Here is a 15660-nt window from a genome sequence, read left to right as displayed (position 1 = left end):
AACAGAGGGCGTCGGGCGCTCACATGTGAGTAAACAGATGGGAAGGTGTCAATTAAAAAAAAATGTGTATACGAGACAGGCAGTAATACACTTTAACAATTAGAAAAACACGTAGTCTGCATTAACAAGGAAATATTGAATTTATACATGAGCATTATAGATTACATAAAGAAAGTCTTATTACACGAAAACAGGAAAAAAATAGGGAAAAAAATATAACATAGCACTATATTCAGTGAAGCATAAACTAAAGCAAATAAAGGGGGGAAAAGTCATACAGTATTGCATATGAACAAACTCATTAAACAACAAGGATTAGTTTGACTGAAAGTAGTTGTGCAGGCTGCATAAGGACAGAAGGTCTATTTCTCGCAAGGCGAGGTTACTGAGGTGAAGTCGGAAGTGTATGTCGAAGCATTTGTTGACCATAATTAGTTCTTGAGTGCAGAATTCTCCATTGTTCAGGTGTCCTAGTGTATCAAGCTGCGACATGTTCGTGTAGGCGAGCTATGTTCAATCATTGTGCATTCTGTCTACAATGTCTTTTTCACGCTCGAAAGACATTTCGGCACGAACATTGCGAACTCGGGCTGGATTTCGTGGCACCTGTGGTGGATTTCGTGGCACCTGGGGTCACGTAACGCAAGGAGCCCCATCCGAGCACAAACTTTCAAGGGCTTTTCGATAGCGAGCGGGCGCGTTGCGGCATCTCGCAGCGGCCGCGGAATCTACGGAGCGCATGGATTTCAATTCCAAATTTTATGGGTGTAAAGTTCTCATAAACTTTTGACGCGAAAGGTGCACTGACATTTTAAAGGCGTGCTTCAAAAGATTTTCAATTCTGGAACTTTATGGGGTTAATGCTGTTATAAACTTGGACCAACATGCATGCATTGGAGCCCTCGTGTCCAAGCCGTTCCAGAAATGAAAGCACGCGCTCGCAATCTTCCACACACACGAAAATACTAAATATTACCGTGACTGTGAGCTAGCAGCTGATAATTTTCTCCAAACATTATCAGGACGCGTGCCCAATGTGATCGATCAGCTGGACCAGGGCAGGCAAAGTAAAATTTGTGAAAACAGGAGAAAGGAAATGGCCTATTATTGAGGAAATTCTTTTTGCGGGCTACAAGGTCTGGCTCTCGTTGGCCAGAGGGACAGTGGCCCTATGGATTCAAGCATAGGCCTCCCTGAAAATACAGGTATTTTCAGAGCGCTTCTTCGCATGCGAGCTGATTGTGGAGATAAATATCTGAAGAACCATTTGGAAAGTTGCCCCAGTAATGCCTCGTATTTAAGCCCAGATGCACAAAACCAAATTATAGAAATTTGTGGCGGAATTATCAAAGAAAGCCTAGTTGCATAAGCAGGCTGCTTCTCCGTACTTGCTGACGAAACGACGGACATCGCCGGACTCGAACAGCCTACTGTTTGTGCAAAGTACCTAAACAAGGATGCCAATGACATCGAGGGAGTGTTTTAGGTTTTAGCACCGGAATAGATGCCCATCTCTCATTGCGACTGCAGGTTCTATGTAAATGTGTACAAACGGTTCCAGATTCTAGTCACCCTTCCAGTGACCACTGCCAACGCAGAGAGAATATTTTTTTACAAGAGTTTACTAAAAAAACTACTTGCGCTCCACAATGTCTGTGAAACGCATGGTTAGACTGGTGCTTCTATACACCCACAAAGACGTCGGCATCAACGTGTCCGAAGTCATTGACCGCTTCGCTCAACTTCCCCGCCAAGAGAAGTTTGTCCTTTAGATAGCGACGCAGCAAAAATCAATGCAACTAAAAAGCTCTATTCCTTCAGGTCCATAAGCTCGTAATTGCGAAAACGTATGACTGTTCGTTAGCTTTTAAAACCGCAGAAATTTTAGCCATTTATTCTAGCAGTTAGCATCATGATCAAAATTATCATTCGAATACGAAAATTACGAGGACATCAATAACCAATTTTGACCGACCTTGCTCATTGAAAGCCCGGCCCACGATGCGTTTGCCAAAAATACACTCGGATATTGGGTAGTAACTTCTCGCATCATCTGTGTCTTTCGCTTGTCCTTTTCTTTCCTTTTTAGCTACCTGCTTTTATTTCTTTTTTGAAACGAAGCAAAACCCTCCTTTAATTTTGGGTGCAGAATAATTGTTGCCGCTGTGCAGGCAGTTAAATTACACATTTTCGTACTGATTTCTGCATTATTCCTCCATTATTCTACCTGTATGGTGCTGTCGCGACCGCTGCATGGCCCGAGTACATATCGTGATGTTTGCGATCATAGTTTTGTTCTTGCCTAGATCATCTGTCTTTCTGTGCGCAAAGTTTACTATCTCTGACTCCGCAACGTGTTTATTTGTCTTGTTTGACGCATAATATACAGTGACGTTTGCTTAAATACGTAGATTCATTGGAGACTTAGAAGTACATTTAAATATCTTGTTGCGAGGTGTTGTGTATACAAGCAGTGAACTTTGTTCCTAGCGACTCTTTTTTGCCCTTAGCGAGTTGTATCTTCGCATTTGTATATTCCATTCTATCTTCGCATTTCTAATGTATATTTTGCAGAACTCCTACTTTTATGTGACTGCCACAGATACGAAGAAGAGAGGATTGCCCTTCGGACGGCTTTGGGGCACTTAGACGACAGGTTTTTTACGGAGGAAAATATCTTGGGCGCGTGGCCTCGTGCGTCTGCTATGTGCAGGGCTATAAAGGCGCTGCTGTGTTTTTTGAAGTGCACAAGTCTGTATGACCGCCTGTGACGAAACTCAGCGATGAACTCTTAACTGTAAATATGAAACGTGTGAACTGTGAACTTCTCTCTTCCTTCTCTTTCAATCCCTTCTACCCCTTCCTCAGTGCAGGGTAGCCTACCGGGCTCAGCATGTTTAACCTCCCTGCCTTTCCCTTATGACTTCTCTCTCTCTCTCTTACTTTTTATTTGTACTCACTGTTGCGAGTATAATCTCGGTGTAATTACAATACACGACCGATAACAGCTGCTCCTGCGTAATCTATTGCAACGAGAGACAGCGTCATTGAGGTTTTTTCCTGGCCGTTGCATATGTGCAAAAATGTAAACAAGGTTCTTGAATGACGAAGATTCATCAAAATATTTGTCCTCAACTTATTCATTAGATGGCCTTTACGTTCTTCATATCAGCTGTATACATTGCTTTGCTGGTTTCGAACTCATATAGTTCTAATGTCCGTGTGATATTTTCTTTCCTTATTAAATAGACAAAAAAAAACGCAGCCGCATTGACATCAGTTATTTCTGCCAGAATTTTTAAGACATACGAATATATTCTTTTATGAAAAAATACATATTTTACTTGACAGTGCGTAGCGTTCAATAATTCGTTTGCAGCATCTAATATACAATGACATTGGCAATGCAGTTATTATTCATGTATTTGATCCCTCGACAAATTCTATAAGGAGGAGGCCGCGCTGCAACCTCAGCCCCCCCCGAACAAAATTTCTGGCTACGCCACTGTATAGCGGTGATGCAACAACATTGAAATCAGTTGCTAGGCTGGTCATTTTATGTACCAAAGGCTAGGGACGTCACTCCCAACGTCGCAAGCTGCCGTCTCCGCGGCAGCTTGCGCAACAGTAGTCTTTACCGGAAAACGTACGCGGGGAGAGCTACGTGCTTGGCGTTGCTATCACGAGCGCCTTATCACAAATTATGTGGTTCGGATGCTTGTTTTGAGCTTGTTCTTTATTAAAACGTACGCTGTTCTGTATGTTGTATGCGTGATTCCAAAGAACGTATGCACTGTTCGCTTCCACTTTGCTGAGTACTTGTAGCATCTGCCTTACGGGGGTATGAGCCATTGCATTTTTTACTGGCTCATACGGGGGTATGAGCCATTGCTTACGGAGGTATGAGCCATTGATGATGGTAGTTTTCGACATGCTGTTCTGTATGTTGTGTGCGTGATTCTAAAGAATGTATGCGCTGTTCGCTTCCACTTTGCTGAGTGCTTGTAGCCACTGTCTATAGACCTTTTCACAAACCAACTTTTGACAGCGCCATTGGCCGACACGAGCGACGTCTAGCGTCGCCGCCATTTTGGACTGTGCGCCTTGCGAGAGCAGGCCGGCCGCACTTCGGTTGTGTGATCTTCGCCGTGCATTATTTCGATTGTTTTCTTCCGCTTCGCTTGTCTTGTGCCGCTTGACTGGTTACATGTTTCACGTGCTCGCGTGAGCGCTCAGTGTAGTGTGCCATGGCACCAGCAAGCCCAGCCAGTGGATGTGGTGTTTCTTCGTCGGTAGCGGCGGCAGCCGCGTCTGCTTCGTCGAGACTTGGCGTGCTAATCAGCGGTATATTTCATTGTTATTGCTGGGCACATGTGACCGTATCGTCGATTGAATCTGATCACCATTACGTTTCGCGATTGAGGGTTGCCTCATTTAGCGAAAGCAGGCGCGTACGTAGCTGTCGGGCAATGCTTAGAACCAGGCGCCGGCGGCCCGACGACGCGTGTCAGTGGTTGGTAGATATGCGGTGGTTACTCCATACGCTTCCGAGGCAACTGAACAGCTCAATCATGCAAAATTTATTGGATCTGGTGCGGTGCAGGGTGCTTATAACCAAATGTCAAAGCATAAAGCGTGGCGATCGAGCAGCGCGGTACCTGCAGCGAACCGACGCGCGGCAGTGATCACAGATGCCAGCGCGACTGATACAGCCCAGGTGCTAGATTTTTATTTTTAGTATTTATTTATTTATACATACTGTCAATCCCAATAGGGATTATAACAGGACTTGTTATAAAGATATATTTGTTTACCTATTTTTTACGTTTGTTTACCTGGAATGGCTTTTCTTTCGAATGTCTGAATTTGGAAGAAGCTTCGCTCACGGCGAACCTTAACGTAGATCGTGCGCGAAGTTTGTATTGAAGATACCGCGTACGGCAAGTATTGTTCGTGTGCGCTATCTCTGAAGCGAATTCAGCCAATAATATTGCAGCGTTAGGGCCATCTCTGCTCTTTCTCTTGTTTCCCTTACACCGTCTCACTGTGCTATGTTCATAATAATGTCGAGTCTTAACAATTGTCGAATAAATACATATGCATATGACTGTAAACCACTACTGACCGTGAGTGAAAAGCGCTTAGTGGTCAGGGAAGCAGTCTCTGCACGCACGTAAGTATTTCACTTGATCGACTGTGCGAATTTTTTTTCGTTACTGTTATTCTTGCAAGCATGATGCTATTGTCCGCGTACCCATGTGAATACCGTTTTCTTTTTACGTTCTTACTTGCGCGCGCTCATTTAGCGCATCTCTACGCCACGCACAGTTAGCGCATTACGGTTCCCGAACTCTAACACTGGCGCTAGGCCGCATTTATGAGGTTGACACGTTCGTTTTAACACGAAAGTGTTTTATGCCGGGGTCCACCAAGACTTCACTGACGTATTTCCGTCACGGAAATACGTCATACGGAAATACGGAATGACGTTCTTACAATGTACACGAACATAATACAAAGAAAGAAACCAGAAGAAAAAGTTCCACAAACATGCAAAATTTGGAAATCGAACCCACGACCTCTGGGTCCGCGACGATAGATCGCCGAGCGTTTAACCCATTGCGCCACAAACGCATTTGCAGAGAGCTACACAGACGCGCCTTATATATCTAACACTCCTCCGTGTACCCGCGCTCTTGCTCGGGGCGGTGCCGCCGCCTACGAGCAGAAAAGAGAAGTACTGCATTATGACACTAACGCGCACCGACAGTGAACGCTTCGGTGGTCTCAGCACTACGACGCCTCGATGCCAGCATTCGAAGGGACGCTGGCATCAAGAAGCACTACCAACGCCACTTAGGTGGCGTTCACCGTACTCAGCACAGCGGAGCGTGGCCTCCGCAATTAGCTCTGAAAATGTTTCTGAAGTTGATCCCGGAGGCTGCAATTACGACGCGCTGTACGCGCTGATTTGACTCGGTGACGATTCAGTTACGTGCTTTGTCTTGCGCGTTGTATTAGTGTGTCAGTTACGTGCTTCGTCTTTCGCGTTGTGCTAGCGTGTGCAGCGTAGTGCAGCTTCCATATGCACGACGGTTGCTCATGGTCATCGACGTTGGTAGTCGTGATCGATGGAGGAGACGTGCCACCAGGCGTCAGCGTGGGTGCATCAACGCCTAAGGGCGCTTTAGCCACAAAACACCAATAGACATTATATATCAATGTGCAATAAACATTACACTACTTCTGTGAAGACACGTTTCACTTTCGTGTTCTATACCGATTCCTATATAAGAGGGATCAACCACATTTTTTTGCATTCTCTTGCTGCCCAAGCACATAGACAACGCTCAAAGATGGGTGAGCTCGATGCAGCACCACACTGTTGAAGTTAATTACCTTTATGGGCAGGGCCGCGTAGGGTGCGTGTGAACGCAGAGACAATGTTTTGGTGGACACAGGGTCTGCATACATCTTCCATAGGACACGATTTTTCCAGATCGTTGCGAAGTGTATTTACCGACTAGTTCTCTCGCAGAGTGCTCCAATTTGTCTTATACCGGTGTCACACGGCCACTTTTGACAGCGATCGAGACCGATCTGGATCGGAATGTTCGACCGCGATTGGCTCCCTTCCGCAGATTGAGCAAAGAATCCAATCGCGACCAAGAAATTCGACCCGTATCGGGCTCGATCACGATCAAAAGTGCGCCGTGTGACCCCCGTATTAGGCGCTGGAATGAAGTCGTGTTTGAAAGAATAATAAATGTAGCCTCTGCCACTAATACGAGAAAATATTGCATCGAAGACCTGACAATTATCGCAACCTGTTGGGAAATGTGCCGAAAAGAGTTTACCAAAATGCGTTATTTTACTGATGTGCATGTGCATTGGTTCACATTAGACTGAAATGCCAAGTCCTCAGGTGATGCAGGAAACCAGCGAAGCGTGAACATACGAAACATCGAAGGAAAGCTACCACTCCGCAATGCAAGCGCAAGGCAAGCTCACAGTCCAGACCGAACAGGCAACACTGACACATACTCTCCACGCCAGACCGTCGGGAGCGCCCTCGTGAAAACGTCTATACGGGGCTATCAGCCATTGCATTTTTCCGTGCTTACGGGGGTATGCGCCATTGATGATGATAGTTTTTTGTCGACGGACGCGAAAAACATCCCGAGATCTTAGCCATTGACAGCTTCGCTGTAAAGCAAACAAACAAACAAAGAAACTAGACGCGCAAGCGCTACGTGCACTGGCAGCAAAATGGAAATGTCGCACGATAACATACACGCGCACGCACAACTACTCGTCGAGAATCCGTGCAATGACTGCATCGTGACTACAATGGCTGCTGTTTTATAATGCACAACACAAAAATATTTCAACGCCAAAAAATACGGGCTCGGCGGACTCCATTGCGACGACCGTATATCCAATGGCCGTGCATTCTATTTTGTGAAGATATTTAGGCTAGGTTAGGTTAGGTTGAGTTGAGTTAGGTTAGATACGGCAAGTGTATAGTGCTCTGTGCTCGCAGTTTGCCCAGGACCAGTCGTATATTCCAGTTACCAATCACCCTTGTTTTGAAGGCACTTACACAACTGTCCCTTACCACGACGCGCGGGGGCCCGCGCGCGGTGGTTCGTTTGAGCACCTATACAGCCAAAGTATATATAAGGAGCGCACCGTGTTATCCCTCATACGTACCAAGTCAGAGGCGCGCACCCACCGCGGTATGTACTCCCCGCCCCCATTTAACTAACAAAAGTTCCAGCGCGAGCACTTTGGCAAACGTCTCATGCAGTTCCCTCCTTGAATGAAAAAAGAAAATCAAAAAGAAAGGAAAGACACCTGCTGCTTATCACGCGTGTTTTCGACAGCTCAGTGAGGCGGCTTTCGCCTCCCCACTTTACGAAAGTTCCCGCCCTTTCCGTGCTTCAGCGCCCGCGGCACGACCTGCAAAGTACAGCTTGGAACTCCCCCCCCCCCCCCCGCTTTCTCTGCAGTTTCAGCGCCCTCTGGTAAACTCTATCAATCACAAAAGTCTGTTTCTATAATAAAACCAAAAAAGTTGCAGTGGTTTAGCTCGGCTATGCCAGGATATACGTAGCGTTAGCAAAGGTTCAGCTGATTATTCTTAGCTTATTCTTAAGATTATTCTTATGAGTCAAGCTTCTCCGTTCTTCTGCGCTGTTGAGCAGCATTTGCGCTCTCCTTCTCCATGGCTATACCACACTGGCAAACGCCAGTCAGAAGCGAAGCGGCTCCAGCGCAGTGTCAGACGGCGACTGCACAGCGAGCGCGCGCCGGCGCCAGTGCGTCTACCACGGCTACGACGTCACTCCTCTGGAATGCGCAGACCGGCGGCGGTGAGTCGCGCGCGGCGGCGGCGGAGTGCGCGAGAGGTGCCGGCTCCGGTGGCTCCGGTGCGCAAGCCGTGTGACATCACTGATCCTTGCGCATGCGCAGCACGGCTCTTGGTGTGCCGCGCGAAACGGGCTTGGCTAGGCCAGTGTAGCTAACGCTACAAAATTACTGAATTAGTTACAGCACTCTCGCGCGTGGCTGTATCTTGAAAGCCATATGTTCGATGGGGACAGAGTCCGCCGTGCGCTGTGTTTTCGCGGCTTAGTTCGCGTTGATGCGAGCGGCAGCAGCACGCTCGCTGCTGCCGCCGCGCTTCCTCACTCCAGCGTTTGGACAGCGTGTTTCCGCGGTCATCGAGTGAGATGCGTTCATGTTCGCTTGTGCGCGCGTGACACACCATGCTTGTTAATTTAGTCAGTATGCCTATGTTGAGGTTATACGGCCGATAAATCTACTATCCTTACTTTCGTATATAGCTGTCCACTAATTGTCTATCGCAATCGATGCTTCGCCTTTCGGGCGAAACTGCTTCTTTTCCCATCTAAACAAATCCTCCTCGCCAGGTGGAACTGCGGCTGGCGACGGGCGCGTTCGTGCGTCTCGGCTACCGGCCGACGGACGAGTACTGGGCAACGGTGCGCCGGGTGTACGGCGGCACCGTGCACGAGGTGGACTTCGTCGAGGACTCGGAGATGGTGCGCCGACAGATCAACAGCTGGGTTCGCGAACACACCGACCACCAGGTTAAGGAGGTGAGCCTATCATAGGCGATCATCCTCGCAGTCTTGGCTCGAAGGAATTCAACCAAACTGCAGGTCCTGGTCATCACCGTCTTATACTTTCACGCTACAACTCTATACTCATTATACCGGATGTTTATTTTTAAGCAGAACACTTATTTATTTTTTTCAGAAGCATATCTAGTCTCGTGCCGTTTCTGCAGACAGGCTACGTGGCTACAGGCAGACATTTTCAACGATAATTTAGGTGATTAAGTAAAATGTGCTCAATAAAACTTTACGAACTTTAAGGAACGTGTACTTGCAAAATTGAAGCCGAGAAGTAGTTAAGTCATGCCTGCTTATTGTACATCCCAAGACTAGCACCGTTTTAGAGATATATGGGACTTATTTAATGTTCTTTTCTTTTTTATATCTCATAATGAGGCAGAATTCCTACACAGATGTGGCTCAAAACAAGTAGCGGGGGTTCGGACCCCTGGACTTCTCCCCACTGGCGTCCACCGTGGGGCCTCGAACCCACGACCTTAAGACCAAGGATCTCGCGCTCCCCAGACTTCTTGACACAGACCAAACTGATTTTACAGTGCTCTTCGGCGTCCCTTTAGGCTTTTGACGCGGGGAAGGACGTACTGCGCAGCTAGAGCGCGCACACGATGTGTGCTCGTTTACCCAGCGACGTAATGCCGCCACGGTGGTGCCAACGGTTGTGACCGCCTCGCAGATCCTGACCCCCGGCTCGGTGACGTCAGCGACGCGTCTGTGCATCGTGAACGGGGTGCAGTTCCGCGCCGTGTGGACGGACCCGTTCTACGAGACCGAGCTGAGGCGGCACGAGTTCCACGCGACCAACGACGACGAGGAAGGCAGCGAGGTCGAGGTCGAGATGGTGGCGCGCATCGACGAGTACGGCTACATCGTCGACCGGGACCTGTGTTTCACCGCCGTGGAGGTCATACAGAAGGTCGGGGTCACTGCAGTCGCACGTGTATGATGACGATGACGTCATCGCGTGATGACGTCGTTAGGCGATATCGTCACGTGACGTTTCCGTTATCACGTAACGTAACGTTTGGCGTGATGATGACATCACGCCACTGCTGGAGTGCTGACGTCAGCACGCGACGTTTGACGTCACCACTTGGTCACATGGGTTTTGGTACCATCGGATGTGAACGCCAGATTTTTCGCTTTAAAGAATGCCCCGTCTTCGTGCGGTACACGAATGTTCTCGTGGAAGGAGCATATAAGCAAGCACTGTATCTTAATGATTAACTAGCCGTCGGCGCTCTGCACCAGCGGCAAAGTAGAACGCGGTCGGACGTAGCAATAGCGCAGCTCTGCGTCCTCTGGTTGCAATAACCGCTATATACAAGATCATGGAGGGAGGCTGCTCATGTCTACGTCTATACGGTATTCCGTAAATGCTATGCCTGCAATATACGGACTAGTCAAAGCTCACTAGCCTCGCGTCTCAGCACAGGAGAAATTTTCGCGATCGATCCCCTTTGGGCCAGATACGATTACTTTCGCGAGATCTCACGTGACCGATCGGCATGGCACTGGAGACGTCGGCGTCCGTACCGGCAACGGCATTCCAGGCACTGTGCCCAGAACAGCGCGCCTGGCACTGTGCCAGGAACGGTGCAGCCAGAGGACGCCGACGCGTATCGTGTCGAGTCACGCAAAATCTCGCGAAAGTGCACGTGATCGTAACTCCGAAAGGTGGTCGGCCGAGAATGCGGCCCCGGCATTACGCGGTATGCCAGCGCACAACCGTCGCAGGTATACAGGTATAGGACAATCTCTTTGATGAGCACTGCGACCTTATGCCAGACTTTTAGCAGCATGTTAAACACTTAAGCACACAAGATAGAAAAGAAAAAAAACAATCAGGAATTACATTCGATATAGAGGAAGTGACTGAAAACTCGATAGAATTGAGAAAAACAAAAATCACGTGGCAGACAGACACCGTCATTCCTATAATTTCGAGTACAATAAGTATGATAAAAGAGTGTAATCAAAGTACGACGAAACTACAACAAAATTCTGTCCATCGAAGAAAACAGCGCTAAAAGCACGGGCGAGAAATGTAGAAGACAGGACGAGCGCAGGACAATTCTTGTCCGTGTCTTTAGCGCTGTTGTATTTGATGGATTCATATCAACGAGCTCGCGTTCCAAACCCCGTTTCTCTCTTTTTTTTTTCAATTCTGTCACTGGTATCTTTCTAAATTGCAACGACGAAAATCTAATGAGCTAAAAGCGCGCCTGGCCACAGACGGTACACTGTAAAATAATTTACACCTCTAAAAGCGAAAAATGATGCATAGTATAACTGGCACCCTAACACCCAATAAGGGTGTTAGGGTTCGAGTTTAGACACATTATATACACCCTTTTTCGCTTTGAAGGGTGTTAGGGTGTGAGTTATAGACACACTTACACCCTTTTTTTTCGCTTTTAAGGGTGCAAATTATTTCAGAGTGCATACCCGACGGTCGTCTCCGGATTGCAGGGCGACAAGACCTCGCTGGTGATCGTGATGCCGCACCAGCGCCACGACTTCCACGTGCTCGAGGAGCGCCAGAACCTGGACAAGCTGCTGGACCTGCCGAACCGCATGACGCGCACGCCGGACGTGGAGTTATGCCTGCCCAGGCTCAAGCTGGACATGGGCATGCGCCTCGAGTCCATACTGTACTACATGGGGCTGGCCGACCTCTTCAGCGAGGTATAGACATGCACTCTACAGATGCATGTGGATGAAACAAAGATGCATGATGACGATGATGGTGATGACTTGGCGTTTTGTGACACAAGAAGACCCAGATATGGCCAAAGAGCGCAAAGCCAGAGGTATAATGAGTTGCTTTTTTGCCGCAAATTAAGACACACACAAAAGGAAGAAAGATAGACGACGGCACGGGCGGTTATGGTTCCTTCCTTTGTCCTTCTGCAAACACCAACTAAGCCAACAAACAGTTCTGTTGAAGTATAATGAGTTGCCAATGGAGTTATGATTCACCAATGTTAGATGTAACGTGGCTGTAAAGAGGCCTAAAAGCAGTCGCTGTAAAGTGCGTAAAATATTTTTACATGTACTAAAACTATGGCGATGACTACTGAGGTGTGCTATGAACATGTGCGTTAAGAAAGGATGATATACTAAGTTGTGTCATTGGTAATAGCTTGCACAATGCCCTACTGCCTCGACGCGTACCTCCATGCCATTGAGAACGAGGGCCTGGATGAACACGGCGCAACGCGATTAAATGCCAAGACTGACGGACCATCGACGGTCACGACCGCAACGTGCGGTTGCCGCACTCGCACGTACGTTGCAATGAAGACGATGAATGTGTATACGTTGCGATATAAGCCTTTATAACGCCTCCATAACAAAGTGTTCGGGACCTCCGGAATAATTCGTTATACAGGTCCCTTCGTTGTATAAAGGTCGCGCGCCGCACAGCTCACAATAGAACCGGGACAGAATTATTCCTTCTTTATACAGTTCATTTCGTTGACGTAGAGGCGTTTGTTGATAGGAGCGCTCGACTGTAAACGACTGAAGTTGCGCGATCAGACAGGGAGAGAAATGTGTACAGAGCGATTGGGAAAGCCCGCGATCGAGTGCGCGTCGATTAAAACCTAGCGGGAACCAAGCACATAGGGCCGAGTCCGCCGAGCAGAGTCACGTGTTGGGCCGACTTTGTGAGAGAAAAAAAAAACGATGGGGATGCCTTGCGAGGGCTGGCTGCGTGACGTCGTCCTTAATCCTGGTTTACTTTCTTCCTCTGTGTATATACGGAATGCTCATTGGGTTCGGAACATTAATAGATAACGCGATGCAGCTGGTCCGGTTCACGAAAAATGCACCGGCCGTGTTGATTCTAAAGGGATCATATCCGGCGTTACCATGAACACTGCGAGGTGTAGAGCCTCTCGCGTGTTTTCGTTGCATCCAAAATAACCGGCACCTATTCTTCCGGGCACCAATACGCGGCACTAAAACCTTCTCTTACTTTCATTTTATAATCTTTGGTACAAATCTTGGCCGCCTAATTTACGGGTGACACATTTTCATGTCAGAGGTTACTCGGTGTACGCAGGAAGCCTATAAGAGGCTTCACGTGCCGATAGGGAGAAAATGCAGGAGCGTTCGTGCACTTATCTTGAAGTGCATGTCTAAAGAAATAATTTTTAAAATATAATAATAAAAAATGTGTGGTGAAAATCAATCCGTGTTGGCGGCGCTTACACAGCCAGTCTTTCATATCCAACGTGTTGCCTCAGAACGTCAAGCTCAATCGACCGGAGGCATCTTGCATCTTTATAGAGTGTCCCAGATATAGCGTTAGCCAAGCTGTTCGTCATAAAAAAAAGAAAAAAAATTAATAAATCTCCCGCTAAAGGGAACCATGTGTGGATGCGAAGCAGCGGGGAGATGGTTAGCTTGAGCGGGAGATGGTTTCGCGGCAGCGGCCCGAGCGCTCATCGCGGCGCTGCACAGGAGAGAGAATGAGGCGCGCGCGCTCCGTCATTTTCATACCGCGGAACTACCGTGGCGCCCCCAGCTGAGTATGCAGCTGTCGCACCACCTGTCGAGCGCGCTGCTCCGGATTCTTAGAGGAGAGAAAGGGGGGAGCGTAGGAGAGGAGAGAGAGGGGGAGGGGACGCGCATGCCCTGTGGGGGTGTGGGACGCGAGAGCGACGGACAGAGCCGCCGGCAAGAAATGCTTCGCATTTAAAAAAAAAACATTTAAGAAACACAGTGCAAGATACGATTTTAAGACCTGCAGTGTTCAATGGTTACATGCATCTCTCACGACCGAACGCCGTAGATTTTATATTTGTATCTTGTACCACTTTTTGAATTTTTTTCTTTCTTTTTTGCGTTGAACAGCTTAGCTAACGTTAGCTAGGGCACGCGGTATATTATAGGAGGCTCGCATTTACAAGAGCTCATCGTTTCTACAGCACTGGCGGTGAAAAATCTTACGCTGGAGTCGCTAAGATCCGGAGCTGGTGGCGTATGTTTTCAGGCCAATCATATTTAGGAAAAGGCTGTACGTTTTTCCATTCATGTTAATCCACCGGTTAACTGCTTCCAGTTAAAACGTAACGTGCGCTTTCCAAAATAGAAGCGGCACTCGCTACAATGTACACTCTGCTGCGCGGAGTTCCGTGATGCACATGCCACTGTGCGCACATGTGTTTACCGTCCCGGGCACAAATATTGACGAGAGTTCGTGACTTTTCGTTAGTCTTTCGACCACGCGGGAGTACAAAGGAAAGACAGCTCACGAGCGCGCACTCCGTGGCTCACAGGGTATAATTTCTAAATCGCTTTTCTGCCCTCTGACAACAGACAAAAAAAAAACACTGCGGTTCTTGTTATGTGAAGAACCAGAACAGCGGCACTCGAAAGGATCAACTCCGGAACGAGTCACGCAGCGCGCTCGTCACCGTACATAACGCGAGGGTAAATGATACAGGGCACGCAATATTCACATCTCGGACACGGAGAGGGAGCCATGTATGCACGCAACCCGCAAATGAGATGGCTGCCATGTTAGCTGTCGCTGTTAAGTAGTAGTAGTAGTAGTAGTAGTAGTAGTAGTAGTAGTAGTAGTAGTAGTAATAGTAGTAGTAGTAGTAGTAGTAGAAGTAGTAGAAGTAGTAGTAGAAGAAGTAGTAGAAGTAGTAGTAGAAGTAGTAGAAGTAGTAGAAGTAGTAGTAGTAGAAGTAGTAGAAGTAGTAGTAGTAGAAGTAGTAGAAGAAGTAGTAGTAGAAGTAGTAGTAGAAGTAGTAGTAGAAGAAGAAGTAGTAGTAGTAGAAGAAGACGAAGTAGTAGTAGTAGAAGTAGTAGTAGAAGTAGTAGAAGAAGTAGTAGTTACAAGTAGTAGTGTACTAGACTACTACTACGACTTCTACGACTATTACTAGACTACTAGTAGTAATACTAGTACTTACAAGTAGTAGTAGTAGTAGTAGTACTAGACCACTAATAGTAGAAGTAATAGTACAAGTAGTAGTAGTAGTAGTAGTAGTAGTAGTAGTAGTAGTAGTAGTAGTAGTAGTAGTAGTAGTAGTAGTAGTAGTGGCAGTGGTGGTGATGATGATAATTCATTCATTTGCTCTCTCTATTTTTGACAATGCAAGGCATTACCCGCGGGACAGGGCAAAAGGAGGTGAGTAACCTCCTGACAGGGTCCTGCTCTGTGATCTCATAATTTATTTAACGTGTCCAGGAACAACACTGAGGCCTGGGTGATGGTGTACAGAAAATTAAAAAAACGGTAAAAATGCAAAACAACTACGAGCTATGATGTTATGGGATGTTATGGATAACTACGATGTTATGGGATGTTATGGATAACTACGATGTTATGGGATGAAATAAAATAGAATGGAAAATGAACAAGAAAGGATAGGATAAACAGCTACATAATGAACAACATTACAACAATAACACACAATTGAGAGACGGAGAAACATGTACGGAAAGTCAGGAGAGCAGCTCTGCTAGAGAGAGAAAG

At 47.3% G+C, this 15660-nt stretch overlaps 1 protein-coding gene across 1 annotated transcript in view; it reads left to right on the top strand.

The window, feature by feature from the left end:
* Positions 1 to 15660, top strand: part of LOC125947109 (leukocyte elastase inhibitor A-like) — a 41195-nt gene that overhangs the window by 20878 nt on the left and 4657 nt on the right. The gene's annotated exons all lie outside the window — the stretch shown is intronic.

Source organism: Dermacentor silvarum, chromosome 7, assembly GCF_013339745.2.
Source record: "Dermacentor silvarum isolate Dsil-2018 chromosome 7, BIME_Dsil_1.4, whole genome shotgun sequence".
Classification (NCBI taxonomy): Eukaryota; Metazoa; Arthropoda; class Arachnida; order Ixodida; family Ixodidae; genus Dermacentor; species Dermacentor silvarum.
This window is presented reverse-complemented; position numbering and strand designations above follow the sequence as displayed.